Genomic DNA, 14812 nt, shown 5'->3' with positions numbered 1-14812 from the left:
GTTTTTTGAAACGTGATGAATCGTGTATTCTTATTACTTTGATTTTTGTATAAACGCAGAATCTTGCGATGCATCGAGCTCCATCACGCGAGGAGGAGTCAGATGGATATTGCAGAGGTATCTATGAAGTACTGAATGATCTTGAAGCTTCAGGAGAGCCTGTAGACTGGGAGGCCTTACAGTCTCGCTGATCGCTTGAGGTGAGACGTTAATATGTGTGAGTTGATTTAATTAAGTCAGTATATGTGAAGTAATATCAATACTAATTTTGTGAGTTGTCCTATGTGTAGGTTACGACGCCTAGTCATTAGTGGACCAGATTTCATCTATATGATTTGTGAGACACAGACACGCTTCTGTGTCTCTTTTTTGTACAAACAGTTAGTGTTCAGATAGTTATTGTTTCCCTTATGGTTATGATTATTGTCATTGTCATTGTATAGACAGTTATTGTTTCTCTTTCTGGTTATGCTTATGGTTATTGTTAATTTTGTTTATGGTTATGGTTATCTGCATTATGGTTTTGATCAAAGTGATTATAGCCGGTTATGGTTTTAAGTTATGGTTATGCTTTTAAGTTATGGTTATGGTTTGTTATGGTTATGCTTTTAAGTTATGGTTATGGTTCGTTATGGTTTTGCTTTTAAGTTATGGTTATGCTTTTAAGTTATGGCTATGCTTTTCAATTGGTACGGTTGTCTTTCATTGGCCTTAAATCTCATGTGAGATCCTACATGGATAGCATGTAGGAGGCGTATACATGATATGGTTTTTTTTTTAAAAAATTATGTAAAAACAAAGGGAACTCTGCCGAAATTTTTGCGCACATGAGCATGGTTGATATTTTGGTGCTGCTCGCTTTCTTGGGCAGAGGGCAGGAAGTCTGGCTGTGGCTGTGTCCATCTTTTAACTGGGCACAGGCCAGGCTACCTGCCCTCTACCCAAGATTTTTTTTTTTGCTATGGTCGTTGCTATGCGCGTTGCTATATGCGTCGCTATGCGCATCGCTATCAGTGTCGCTAATAGCGACTGGTTTCACAGCGACGCATATAGCGATGGGTAGCATCGATATATGCGTTGATAACACCTTTTGTTGTAGTGCCAAGACCTCACACACAATTGAAGATGAGAGAGCTAGCGGGGTATGAGAGTAGATTGAGAGGAAGAAGGAGTAGTCTGACGACGAGAAAGAAGTATATCTCCTCACATAATCACTCATAAAATCTTAGCATAGCTTAGTAATTAGCATGGTAGAGGAGATGAGAATGCATTGAAGCTTGGCTCTTTGTTGGATTTGCATCACAAAGCCAAGAGTTGTTGGTGTAGGCCTCCCTTCTCACAAGCTTGAAGTAGATGATGAGCTTTCCATTAAAGCTTGAGAAGGAGAGAGAGTCTTCCTTGCTTCACACATGAGATTGTGTGAGTGTGTGTGTGTGTGTGTGTGTGTGTGTGTGTGTGTGTGTGTGTGATAATGCCTTGCCAAAATCAGCCCCCTCTCTCTCTTGGTCGACCCCTCTTGGATTTTACTCATGCTGGCACCCCATTGGACCCTGCAAAGCTTAGCCAATGATAGTTGAGAAGCATAAGTGATAGCCTTGTGACATGTGTTCCCCTTTCCCCTTTTGTGAGAGCTTTAGATAATTAATTAATGCAATTAAACTCTCAATGGACCCTTAGTCTTCTGGCCAATAGGAGTCAGGCAAGCCATTGGGCTGTTGAATTCTCATTGGACCCCTTGGGAGACTGTCCAATAGTCTTCTAGAGAGCTTAATTCTTATTGGTTCTTTTATCAAGTGTTTTAAAATGAATTAAACTAAACGTACTCTAGCCTAATTATCATTGGTCCACCTCTATGGCCATCCAATAGGATTTGAATGCATCTTGGGGGCAACTGGTCTAGGGAGCTGACATGTGTCCCTTATTCCCTTTGTGTAAAGGGCTTGCAAGAGTGTGAGTGTGTGTGTGTGTGTGTTTCTCTCTCATCCCCTACTAAAAGGGCTCGCCCCCTCCCATCTACGGATTTGCAAAGACTTTTTTGGTCTTCTCAAAGGCATCCAATTTCCCTAAGGTTTGACCATTGGACTTTACATTGAATTTTGGAACCTTAGCATTTTGGAAGTCTTAATGGGATGAACCTTAGGGTCTTTGAAGCCCATTGTTTGCACATTGATCTTTTGTAGATGGCCCCCCCTTTGGATCCTTTTTTCCCTCCTTTGGATCCCTATTGTGGCCGGTCTGCCAGCTTAACCAATATTCTAGTTTTTTCTCCCTAGCACTTTCCCATATTAAATGATCAGTTTAACATGAGGAAATCATTTAGGAGAATTAGATATTTGTTATTATGACAGATGTATACAATTTAAACTAGTAAAACGGCGCCGCCTTCGACGGCGGCATGGCCCCTCTTACCCTTAACCACCCTTCTTTTCTATTTCCTGGTATCCTTCCATCCCTATCTTCTCTTTTCATGTCTACCCTCCCTTGATGCACCCTTTCGCAAGGTGCTTAAGCTCTTGCCTCCGATGCCTCAGGAACGACAATCTCTCAGACGACACACATCCTCTGGTCAAGCTCCTTGTTAGACACCATTGACTTCAATGGTGTGGTTTCTCTTTAAAAAACACAAAACAAAATGGTGAATAGGTCTCTCTCTCTCTCTCTCTCTCTCTCTCTCTCTCTCTCTCAAAAGAAACATATTGACCCATTTATTCAATGTCTGAGCATGGCTTGAGAGACTTAACTTTCCGCCTCAAAATTTACAACAAAAATCAATTACCTAAATGGCGTGCACTTAATGCCCATCCATAATCAAGGATAAAGCCTTAGGGCTGGATGGTGTTCCTGCATAAAGCCATTTGTCATTATTTGACAGATGGCTTGTGCCGCCTTCTCTACCACCACCAAATTCTTGTGCCCCCAAGGTGAGCTAAAGAGAATATCAAATTTGCAGTCACCTCTTTGACCCGCTCTCAATGATCTCGTGACTAAGGCTTCTTTGCCTTCACTTCTACTTTGGAGTTAAGTGCTTTGGGCCTAGTTTTGGATTACACGAATAACCTTGAGCTCTACACTTCTTTGCACTTGCTTTGGATACTGAGTGGCTACAATTTCAAGAGAAGCTTTGATGTCCATAGGCTCCTCTTTTACCAACTTGCAAAGCTCCAACATTGGCTTCTTCAAGGACACTATTTTACCCTCTAGTTCATGGTATCCAATCGTGAGATAATACTGGTCCTGTTCGGATCGACATAAGGATCCGATGTAGAGGGAATGAAGGGTGAGCGGAGGGCTGAATCTCTAACACGCCTTGCATTATCCCTACTCTGTCGGCTTGATAATCTCTCTCTCTCTCTCTCTCTCTCTCTCTCTCTCTCTCTCTCTCTCAATGCATCCAAAAGGCGCCACGTGCGAGAGGGGGGGGGGGGGGATCCCTCTCCCTTTTATGATAGTAAATAGTATAGGTACAACCACTTTGTCAGCAAACACGGCCCTCATAATTTCCCAATTTTGAAGGAGTAATCCACCGATAGAAGACGGATTGATCGAATCTCCACGCAAGGGCACTCTTCTAAGTGTTTATATTACTTGAAGTCAACAAATCAAACTGCATCTCCTAGAGTCTAAAAGCAGTGTTTCTCTAATGAAAATTAAAAAAAGACAGCAATTTCTGAAGTTAAAACATATAATGATGTGGTTCAATGATCAATTAATTTGCTAAATGCAAGCAATGAGACCTCAATCACATACTTATGAAACAATTACATGTGACTACCTCAAGTTGTAGCACAATTCTAATGACATGCCCTGTTGTAGCACATGGTCATACAAAAGGGTGAGGAGGCAAAAGAAGCTCCCATGTGCACACAATACCCTATGCCACTTTGGATACTAAAAGGAAACATATCCCAAGTAGATATTTTCACCAAACAAATAAGCTGCCATGATTAGGGCGTCATTAGATCAATAGAAGAAAGCATCATGTATCTTTCTATCTATGTAGAGAACATTTGACAGAAATGGAAGAATTCCCTGTATGTTCAACATGGTAAAGGCAAACATACTTCCTTCATGGGAACATGCGAAGGTTCAACGCTAGCAGTAAGGGTGTCGTCGCTAACAACATGGGCAGGAGGGTCATCGACAATGACGGCAATACGGGCAAGGTGAGAGCACCCTGAGAGCCAAGGACCATCTGCAATTTGAGGGTAGAGGGGGGCGGTACCTGCATGTAGACATGCCCTCCCCACGGCAGTATGCAACTGTAGAGCTGCCATCAACACAGAGTCAGATGCGCTTATATAAGCTCGGATGCCAGTGCACGTATAAGCTTGAAAGAAGAAAAAGGCACAATATTTTACCTTGTGACATTTTCTTACTTGCCTTATGTGATGAAGATAATTAAGAGCACGTAACTCCAACTGAAAGCTTTCACTCGGAAGACACAACCATCGGTCAGGCCCAACGAAGCCCAGAAGCGAAGACACATATTGGGATCATGATGATCCAGGTCAAGCCCGTAGGACAGGAAAAGAGAGTACATTTCATATTCTGCCAACATGTAGTAGCAGACAGCTAAGTCTATGAGCGTATTTTTGAGTGAGATGGCACCCATTAACTTATCCATTAGCCCAGCAAATACAGGTGTTGGTAGCCCAGGTGAGCGAGCAAGAGAGATGCTTGTGGAAAGAGCGAGGATGCTGCAAGTGCAACTGGCCAGTGCATGCTGTTTTTTCATCTTCTACACATAACCGCCCACCATTTCCATAATTGAGCTGAACATGGGCTGATGCCCACGAACCATGGCTGTGTCACCCTCTCCTTTAAAACCCTAAGTGTTGTACTGTCTCTCATTCAGTCTCATCCACCGCCCTCTATGCAGCTTAGACCGCCATGCCAGCCTCATGCAGCCTAGCATGCGTCTCCTCCAAGCCTCTTGCTCCATCCTGGCTCCCAACCAGGTTCACCTCCTTCCTTGCTCCATCTCTTTCAGTGGTCTCATCCCTGTTTCCACCTGCAGGCAGCTGCCAACTTTTAGGTGTTGCACATAGCTATAAGCTTACCCTTTCTCCACACAACTCTCCAGGCTTTCACTAATGCGCTGGCTCTTCCTGTGTGGGCATGTAATGGCAGAGCTTCTGCTATCACTAACGCAGACACATAGCCTTGGAGCCGAGGAGGAGGAGGAGGAGAGAGAGAGAGAGAGAGAGAGAGAGAGAGCGAGAAGGTTGGTGCTGGCCCTTCCTGTGTGCGCATGCAATGGCAGAGCTTCTACTATCACTAACACAGAGATACATGCCTTGCTAGAGATGAAGAAGAGCCTGCACAACTGGCCGAATACCCTTAATTAGAGCCGTTGGTTAAAAATATCATCATTTTCATGCGCTCCCCCCACTCCCTCCCTCGCTCTCTCTCTCTCTCTCTCTCTCTCTCTCTCTCTCTCTCTCTCTCTCTCTCTCTCTCTCTCTCTCTCTCTTTGCATCCCGGACGGCAAGGTCTTGGGCCTGAAGTGATCAAGAGATGACACGTGGAGGGGCAGGGAACCGGAATCCCTCTCCCTTTTATCTTTAGTATAGATAAACCTATCATTGATACAAATGAATCTAATACAACAAAACCACAACAGTGAAAGACAACCTTAACACCAACTCATTACTCACCAGTTCACCTTTGACATCTACGACACTAATATTTTCTCGACATCTACGACACCTTCGACATCTACGACACTAAGATTTCCTCCCATATTCATGTTGATATCACACAAGACCTAAATATGAAACACCGCCTGTTGAGTCAGCAGAGGAAGTGTTGAGTCAGCAGAGGATCACACCCACATTTTTGCTCACACCCATCATTTTGTAACCATTGATTGTAATAAATGTCTTTCCTACATTAATTTTGATTTGAGCCATTCATTAAGTAACGGGACTCAATTGAGTTTCCAGCTTGTAATCCCGAAGTAATTTCACCTGTTGATGTAAATAATTAGAAATGTTCTCACCTCCAAGGCTGAGGTATATAAGCCAAAGTTTTGTAACCTAAAGGGGATTCAATTAATCAAAGTGAGTTTTTGAGCGCCGTGACTGTGTCTGAGAGAGAGAGAGTCTTATCTCCTTGCTACGCGAGCTACGGGGCCGCCATTGGAGAAGCGACACCGCCATTGTGTTAGCAACGGTGAGAGCTACGCACAGATACCAAGAGTGCGCGCTATCGGCTTCTATGTGTGGTAAGTTCCTACGAGCTTCGGTGTGAGTTTTCTTCCAACTCGTGTGTCGGAATAGAGCATGCAGCATATCTATAGAACCACAACGAGTAGAGATACACATTAGTACCATCAGGGTCAAGTTTCGGTCACCTGTATTTTTCGGCCTGTCTTCATACGCGTTTGCCGCACGGAGTGGTTATAGGTTGATTTTGCAGTTCAAGTCTTTAGGGTGTTGTTCTTACCTAGTGTATAGACTTCCCCTTGAGTTTGAGATCGATTCAATGATTCTAGATCCTGTTTCGTATAGCATTCGTTCGTAGTACGGATTTCAGTCACTTGCGTATTTTAGAACTTAGATTTGATTTCCTTAGTAGTGATTGTCATTAGAAGGTCGAGTAGGTGATTTGACACCCACCTAGTTGTTTCCATGCGCCTGCGGGTCAAGCTTCGTCCTCGTCTGACAAATTCTGTTGTTGGTTGAGTTCTCGCTATTTAGCTTCCGCTAGCGGCGTAACCGCCTTAACATTTGGTGCCGCTGCCGGGGACGAGAGCCCTAAGTAGGTGACCTTAGACTAATCCTACGAGGTGAGTCGTATAAACTACTTTGTATACTTTAGTTAGAAAAGATCTAGGAGTGGTGGACTCCGAAGGTCTCGAGAGATACTAGGAAGTGGGGTATTCCTGGGTCTTCCGTGTTGACAGTATTTTTAGTTTAGCTTAGATTAGATTGTTTTTGATGGTGTTTAAGTGGTTGTTGACATAAAAATCATTTGCTACTCCTTGTGTGGTAGTAAATCTCTTTATATTTTCAATTGCAAAAAATCCATTTTATGAATAGAAGTAGCTTAGGTAGGGCCTGATTTGATCCTGATCTAGAGCTATCAATTGGTGTTCTATTTGCTTGATGTGTTTGATTGCATGTTAGATCACTGAAAAAGTTGCTTTGGTAGTGAAATATGCAATAAACAAAGTTCAGAAAAATTTTCTGTGTAACTGATTGTTGCTGAGCACTTAAAAGAGCTATTGGAAGAGTTCTGTGCTGAAAAACTGGAAATCTGCATCTTTAGACATCATACGCGTATGATGTCTTAGGACCTAAACAGAGACTAAAATTGAAAATTTGACATTGCCAGAGTGTTTAGAAGGGGGGTTTTACCCTAAGATCAACTTGAAACAAGGGCTTTAACACTCTCAGAAAACCAAAAGACCAAGTCAGAGAGCAAAAAAAAAAAAAACGCAAAGAACAAGAAATTTTGATTCAGATCTTGTTTTTACATTCAAACCTGACAAAAACACTTGAAACTCAATTATAAACATTGGAGAAGGCTTGAAACCAAAAATAGTCAAAATCTGGGACAAAAGACATCATACGCGTATAATGTCTTTTGGCACTTCCACTGCTTATTTTTGAAATCTGACCTGACAAGATTGTTACAAACACTGTGGAAAGCATAAATATCAAGTTTGGACCCAAATTGATGAAAAAGACATCATACGCGTATGATGTCTTTGACCTAATTTTGGACATATTTTGATACTTTGCTAACACAGATCCATTGTAATAGCTGTCTAGAGGTTATATTTCAAGTTTCATCCCATTTGGATCACAATTGACCCAAAAAACAAGTCAAAAGCGGAAAATTGCCAAGAAAAGCCTAAATTAGCCATAACTTGCTCAAACAGAGTTCAAACTGAATTTTGTGAGGGAACAAAGCATAAAGGGGCCACTGAGAGTGAGCATAACCAAAATAGTCAAAATCTGTGAAAAAAGACATCATACGCGTATAATGTCTTTTTCAGCATAACTGCGACAAAATTCTCACTTGATGAAACAGAAGTTGTCCAACTGACAAGATTAAACAGTTGACCAAGTATCAATCAGTTTGGATCAATTCTGACCACAAAAACTTGAGGAAAACAAATTGCCGAGACGGAAAAGTTAAAGTCCTTTAGGGGAATTGATGACTTTGAGATCGGGCAGGAATCTCCGGAATAATCAACCAAAACAAGGGGAACCAGCAAGTGTCATATCAACCGAGGGAAGTGTAAACCAAAGTTGGGTGCAACCATTAGAGCCGATCTTTGAAGGAAGTGTTTCTGATACTTCTTCGGAGAGGTCTTACGAGATTTTCACCGAACACTCGAACAGGAACAACAGAGAAAATATGGCAGCAGGATCATCAAACCCTTCCGCCACAATGAAGCTATTGTTCATAAAATATCAGTACGACAATGAGCAAGGTGCAAAGATCTACAAAGATGGAATGGACCGCTATTGTGTAAAGATAGAAGAAAGACCTAGTGAGTTCAAGGACTTAGTGCCTGTGAGCTATAGCGGAGATAGATATCTAGATGACGTGGGTACCATGTACTTGGTAGTCCTAAACCCTAACATTGTGGACAAGTGGGGATTGATGGGCACCAAAGCCAAAATAGATGAAGAACTCGAGGAGAAAGCACCAATAATGAACTTCCCTAATGCGAGGTTAAGAAGAGAGAATGAAACTACAAGGATCAACACTGATAACATCTATGTGGGGCTATACAAATATAATAATGGGGAGCAAGATCTCTATTATAGATGTGAAGAACCCTACCCCGGAGAGTTGACAGACAAAAAAAGACTCTATGTCTTTACCTACACAGAGGGATCGGAAGTGAAAATTTCCGCTTACGATAAGTATGGCAGGCAATACTCAACAATGGGCAAGAAAGAATTAGAAGGATATACATACTTTGGGGGACCACTACATCAGTATTATGTTACTTCTAGCTCACATAGACCAGCACCAACAACTGGAGTGCAAAACTCAATGACAACAGGAGGACAAAGAACTCAAGTTGCTGACTCTTTCAGTCAACCTTGGGACTCGAAGCTCGGACCAATGGGATCATTACATTCCAGAGAGTCAATGGAGACGAATCGAGGTAGTGCAGTTCCAATCCCCACCTATACCACTCCAGGTCCAAGGTTTGAAGCGGAACCATCACATTTACCTCCCAGTAGTAGATTCAGGGCAGGGGAACCGACAAGGGTAACCCATGAAGTCCATGATGCTAGAGAAAGCTTTAGCCGAGACACAGGAGCAATGAGATTGGTAGCAGATCATAGACGTATGAGACCATCTCAAGTAGCCAAGTGTATGCCAAAGAAGTATGGTGGTTCAGGAGATCCGTATGCACATGTGTCACTCTTTAAGCAAGTCTTAAGAGCTGAGCAGATAACAGATTTCCATACACAATACGAGGGATTTGGTCTTACTCTAGAAGGTACTGCATTGACATGGTTTCAACCAATGAACATAGGGGGATTCCATGACATTGACCATTTGCTAAGAGAGTTTGTTGAGGAATTCTCAAAACGAGGGATTAAGCACAATACGGTCTCACAAATATATGCTTTTAAACAGAGAGAACACGAAAAAGTGAAGGAAGCTTCACTTCACTTCAAACAATACATTGAGAGATGTCCAGTACGTGAACGACCACAAGACGACAGACTATCTGTTCTCTTTATTGAGGGACTGAGGAACGACACTCTCAAGAAGGACTTGCACTTGAAAGCTTGTACAAGTTTCGAGCAAGTAACGAGAGAGGCATTGTACTTAGTGGATAACTGTACGGTTTATGGAGAAGTGTCAGCTGATACAGATTTTGCATCTAGTAGCTCCTCCTCCGTAGCGAGCGAGACTACCACTAAAAAGAATGTTCAAACAACAACCATGCCAAATGTAGAGCAAATGATAGAAGATGCTCTAAAAAGGATGGCACCATACCAAAAACCATTGCCAGAAACACTGAAATGGTGTGCTATTGAACAAAAATGGACAAATCATCCAACAGAGGAGTGTTATTACAACAAAGGGTATGTAAGGGAGCGCCAGTATGCACCTCCTGCTCAATTAGCACCACCTCAGATACATCCAGTACCTCGATACCCAACGGGAAATGTACCAGGGCCTATGGGGATAGAAAGACCGCAACCGGTATTGGGACAACAACCACCTTTACCAGGAGCAAGAACAGTGGGCATTAGATATGCACCAACCTTAGAGAATCAGGAAGAACAAGCCTTAGTGCCTGTTCAAGCCTATTATGAAGAATCTGGTGCACACATGTCTCCAACTGTGTATTACCCACCAGAAGAACCCAAACAACCAGAACCATGGGGCATGATTGGGAATGTTGGAACACCAACAGTTACAAGTGCTTCTGATGAAGAGAGATACAATTTGGACGCAAGAACATTGATGTTCATAGCTCATGGAGGGTTAGCAGGACAGAGACCATCCTATCCACAAAGGACGAATCAAATGGGACCAAGACCAGCACTAGGACCCTGTTACAAGTGTGGAGGTGACCATCTGATGAATGTTTGTCCACATACGAAAATCATTAGAATAAACGCTTATTGCACTGAGTGTGGGGTTACTCACTTCATTGAGGATTGTTCAAAGAATCCAAACAAAGTGCAAAAGACGACATTGAATATGTTAGAAACTATTCCTACCAGCAGTGGGTCTGAAAATGAAACTCTGATACCAACGCAAGTTGTTACTAGAGCTCAAGCTAAGAAAACCACTAGAGAACCTGAGAATGGAAAGTTCGCGACTGAAGTGGTTAGTCAAGGACCGCGGAGTCAGAGAAACACATGGAAAGCTAGAAAAGCACGCATGAAGTTGAGAAAAGAACGTGAAGACGGTATTCTAGCTGAGGAACTAAAGCAAACTAAAGCTAGATTAGAAAAACTTGAGAGTCAAAACGGGAAACAAGAGATGAGCCCGGAAAGAACAAAACAAAAGAGTATCAAAGAAACAACGAGCTTAAGCTCAGGGGGATTAGTGCTAGTCGACAAAGTACACGAACCATTGGACGCACTGATAAGAGCTTACGAAGCTAGGTTAAAGAACAACCAAACACAAGAACAGAGGTGGATGACATACCCAAAAGCGAAATTGGAAAAGCAGAGACTTGAAATGTGCCAGAGAATGATCGAGACTGCACAAGCCTTATTAGAACCACCAAAAGAAACAATGAATTGTGGAAAGGAAAACCCAATTCAGCAAGAGACTATCGTTTCACGAGTAGCTGAAAAGACTCCCAGTGCACAAAAGCCTGAAAATACACAAAAGGATGACCGCATAGTATTGAACACAACCGATCAGGAGATAGAGAGTTTTCATCCATTCATACAGAGGATTTACGGAAAAGATGAGGATTACAATGAATTTTGGAAACAAGTGAGAGAGGCAAACTTTGCAAACGAGCTAAGTTGCCAAGCTAATCAGACAAATTGGGAAAAGGACATCAGGAATCCTCCCATAGTGGAATTTGAGGCAGGATCTCAAGTGGACTTGGATCTGCAATCTTACTGGGGAGATGGGGGCTCTGTTAGAACAATGGAGAGCAAACCTCATTCACTGAATACCTTACCTTCATACTTAGGAGAGTATGAAGCAAAATCCGAGATTAGAGCACTTCCCTCACGAAGAATCTCATCAGAAAAAGTCATGGACTCGCAAGGATTGATAGAGATCTTGTCAACACCAGTGACATGCACTATCACTTTAGCTGAGCTTTTGAGGCTAAGACCACATATGTGGACCACTGTAGGAAAATGCTTGGAGAAATTCGGGATAAAAGATCCAACATCGAGATTGAAAGAGGGTATACAAGAGCTGAGTAAACCACAAAAGAACGCTAAGCCTGTACCCTTAAACAAGGTCGGAGAGTATTGCGAAGGTGAAGAGGGGAATACAACCTTACCAGTTGAATTCCAAGGAGTAAACACGATGGCAATACTAGACAGCGGAGCTGGGGTAGCCATTGCTACAAAAGAAATCTGGAAAAAATGGGGGAAACCAGCAATAAGGAAGACTAGGTTGAAACTCCAATTAGCAGATGGACACATGGAGAAACCTATGGGGTTATTAGAGAAAGTTGTAGTGACTTCTTGCGGCATTGAATACGAACATACTTTTGCTATTGTCGATTTTGCCAAGGAGAATAACTATGATATCATATTGGGAAGACCATTCATGAGACAGTTGAAAATGGTCCAAGATTGGGGCTACGATCATATATACCTGAGAAATATGGAAACCACTACACGTGTGAACCTGAAAGACCATAGCTACAAAGATGTGAACCGAACACCGGTAGAGGAGTTTGATTCAGCTACTTTGGCGGGATCCGAATTTCCAGCTTGGTTAGGTAAGCCCAAGGAGTTATGGATGTGTGGGGCTTCGAGATGTGGAAGTCTAACGAGAGAAGAAGATGTTTTAGAGAGGGCTATCGAAGACGAAACTTATATAAGAGAACCCTTTCCAGAGGACACGTTTGAACCATTAGAATGGACACACATTCTAGCAACCCTAGATGTTTGTGCAATTCCGGATGGTCCCACAACGAAATTTTGCGACAAGGACGGGTACGACGTGGTTCCGTACTTCATGTTGAGAACTGTACTGAAAAAAGAAACTGAAAAGAACGATACACTGGAAAAGGAAGATGAAGAGGAGGTGTTTCACGACATTACCGATCATCCAGAGTGGGGAAATGAAGCAGACAACGAGTCAACGGACAATTCAAGCGGAAACGAAGAAACTATAATGGATGTCCGATTTTATGATTTTCCGAACCAAACTAAACAACGCCAGAAACACTATAGAGCAAAGAAAAAAACAAAAGGGGTTAGAACCAATCCGATGACTAGAATAAGAGGAAAAAATCAATTCCTAATGCTAGTAAAGGCTGAAGATTGTGTTAAGGATAAGATTTCTGGAAGAATGAGAGGCAGTGATCAAAAGAGCTTACGAAAAGACAAAAGAGGCTCAAGAAATCAAGTTCAAAAGAATGGAACGAAAACTGAAACAGAAAAATCAGAAAAGAACAAGCGCAACAGAAAATACACGGAGTCCAAGTTAGAACGTAGAAACAAGTACAGAGAGCTCAAGAAAACTCTGAAGGAAGTTTGGACGACAGAAATTGAGAGTGGAGAGGACGAAAACGTCAAAATCAAGGAAAACATGGATGTTCCCTCTCACTATAGGAAATTCACAATAGAGGATAGGAAGGTGATATTAACCCCACCTATTCAAGAGAGGAAGGAGAACGAATCTTATGACGGACCGGAGGATGCAAAAAAAGTTGATTTAGCAGCTCCAGGTGAGCCACCTAGACCGCTCTACATAGCCACAGATTTGTCTCCAGGCGAGGAAGAGAGACTTTTAAGTCTTCTCAGAGAGTATAGGGATGTGTTTGCATGGTCTTATAAGGACTTAAAGGGAGTTGACCCATCGATATGCCAACACTCAATCCCACTGAAACAAGACGCAAAGCCTAGCAGACAGAGACCATACACATATAATGATACTTTTGCTAAGCGAATCAAGGAAGAGATAGATAAGCTAATGGAAGCTGAATTCATATACGAGATTGAACACACCGATTGGGTATCTCCAATTGTGGTAGTACCCAAGAAGAACGAAAAACTCCGAGTGTGTGTCAACTTAAAGAAAGTGAATGCTGCAACAATCAGGGACAATTATCCCCTGCCGATAACTGATCATGTTCTAGAGCGTGTATCAGGGAAAACAGCATACTCCTTTCTTGATGGTTTTTCAGGATATAACCAGCTAGCCATAGCACCAGAAGATCAACATAAAACAGCTTTTGCAATGGAGTGGGGAATTTATGCTTATCGAGTTATGCCTTTTGGTCTAACCAATGCTCCCGCAACCTTCCAGAGGCTGATGACGCATGCTTTCAAAGCATACTTAAGGCTGTTTCTAGAAATCTACATGGATGACTTATGTGTACATTCTCTACTGAGAGATGAGCATCTAGAACACCTAAGAAAAGTATTTGAGAAATGTAGGACATATCGCATTTGTCTCAATCCTGAGAAATGTGTGTTTATGGTCCGACAGGGCAGAATTCTGGGACATATTGTCTCACAAAACGGAATATCCACGGATTTAGAGAAGATAAAGGTTATAGTGGATATGCTTAGACCAACCAATGCGAAACAAGTACAGAGCTTTATGGGACATTGCGGATATTATAGACGATTCATTTACATGTACGCTATAATAGGCCAACCACTTTACAGGCTAATAGTGAACTTTGAATGGACAGAGGAGTGTGAGGAATCGTTCAAGAAATTGAAAGAGGCACTCATTACTGCTCCAGTCTTGAAATCACCAGATTGGGAGAAGATATTCCATGTGCATATAGATGCTTCGGCATATGCAATAGGATGTATTCTGGCTCAGCCAGAAGAAGGAAACATGGATTTTCCTATCTGTTACGCCAGTCGACAGCTCAACCATGCAGAGAAGAATTACACCACAACAGAGCGAGAAGGATTAGGAATGATCTATGCTGTGAAGAAATTTCGGCATTATCTTCTAGCCAACAAGTTTGTGTTTTTTACAGATCACCAAGCCTTGCTCTACCTAGTGAATAAACCATGCAATACCGGGAGAATAGTGAGATGGTTCATTACCTTACTGGAATTCGACTTCACGGTAGTAGTAAAGAAAGGAAAAACACATCTTAGAGCTGATCATCTTTCGCGATTGACGAATGGAGAAGACCCTATAG

This window comes from Adiantum capillus-veneris, chromosome 14 (genome assembly GCF_014529385.1).
Source record: "Adiantum capillus-veneris isolate H3 chromosome 14, ASM1452938v2, whole genome shotgun sequence".
Taxonomy (NCBI): Eukaryota; Viridiplantae; Streptophyta; class Polypodiopsida; order Polypodiales; family Pteridaceae; genus Adiantum; species Adiantum capillus-veneris.
This window is presented reverse-complemented; position numbering follows the sequence as displayed.